Genomic DNA, 1,582 nt, shown 5'->3' with positions numbered 1-1,582 from the left:
TTTTTTGAGAGAAAAAGTAAAAAATACTTTAAAATAAAAAAAATCTAAATTGATGTGTTAATTAATGAGTTCTTTCTTCTAACTAAGACTGGTTGGGAGGCTTAGCGTGTGATATGAATACTAATATCACACGCTAATGATGATATTTGTAGTAGGAAATCGCTGCATGTGACAAAATCCAACAACCCACTCTTGAATTTGCATTAACAAACATTAGCATTTCTGGCTAACTAAGTTACAACGGGAAAAAAAGTTAATTAATACCGGTTATAGGCCTACACTGCAGGGCGTGTTTACTTTATTCCTGTGGCTTCTACGTGGATGATGATGATGATGATGATGATGATGCCACCTTTTTGTCCGGAACTTTCAGCTTCACGCCCAGGTTTTTAGCATGACATCATGTATGTGGCCCCCTGAGTGCCAAGTACCACGTCCTATTGAAACCTTAGAAAGTCAGCCGGGGCGGATGTTCCCAACTAACAGCTACGGACAGCTCAATAGGCCTGATGGCTACTGATGGCTCCTATTCAACTAAAATCACAAACCCATCGCATATCTGTAAAAGAAAAAAGAGAAAGAATGTATGCCTCCTCGGACGGACATTTCTATTTTTACTTCTGTCTCGCTGAAAACAACAACAAAAAAGTACTGAAGTGGAACATTTACAAAATAATATATAAACAGTAAACAGGCTTCAAATAGAGGTTACCTGGAGCAAGTGGCTAATGAAGTTACCATCTACTCGATGCACGACGTAATAAACATAGATTTTCCGTGAGGACCATTAAATGTCAGCGTACTTCCAACCAATTTGTTTTATTCACCGTGTCAAACTAAAAACACCACACAGACAAATCAAAGCAGGAGTCCTCTGGCTATCTCATAGCCGGACACAGTCACACCAACTTTTCAAACAAAGATTTGTTTTCATCTTCAGTCACCTGTCTTAAGTCTTTTCAACCCCTGTTAAAAGAACACATTGTTCATCCGGACGCAGCGGGGGGTGAAAGCAGGTCACACATCAACACGGAGATGAGAGCAGCCGACAGCAAATGCCGTTTGATGTTTTTAAACCACGAGAGGCTCCTCCGGCACAGTTGGAGATTAAGTGCTTGAAAGGGGCGACTGACAACAAATTAGTTCATGGATTCATGTGCAATGAATCAAAAACTCCAAATGATTCCACGTGTAACTACCATGACGGGAAACATGTGACTAGACAATTCTAATCACTATTACTGTTTGACATGAAGTGAAATAATCACAACACTGAGGGTTTTGCCAGATCAATATGATTAAATTATTTACAATATGTAATAAAGGATTTATCAGTTACAGCCTGAAGATAATATAGATACCCTGTTATATTATGAGCAGCAGATGTTACGTTAGAGAGTATGAGAGAAGTTAGATTATCAGCGCAATCCGATCCATACGCTTATCCAATAGAGACTTACACTGGCAGAAGGACTTAAGGGTGAACAAATCTGTTCTCAGCACAAATTGCAAATCCCTTTCATGCTCCGGAGCGCCTTCGGCGTTGTTTTGGTAATTGCTTCTGTGAAACGCTCGGTCCTCG

The sequence above is a fragment of the Pungitius pungitius genome, chromosome 15 (genome assembly GCF_949316345.1).
Source record: "Pungitius pungitius chromosome 15, fPunPun2.1, whole genome shotgun sequence".
Classification (NCBI taxonomy): Eukaryota; Metazoa; Chordata; class Actinopteri; order Perciformes; family Gasterosteidae; genus Pungitius; species Pungitius pungitius.
Note: the sequence above shows the minus strand (reverse complement) of the source record.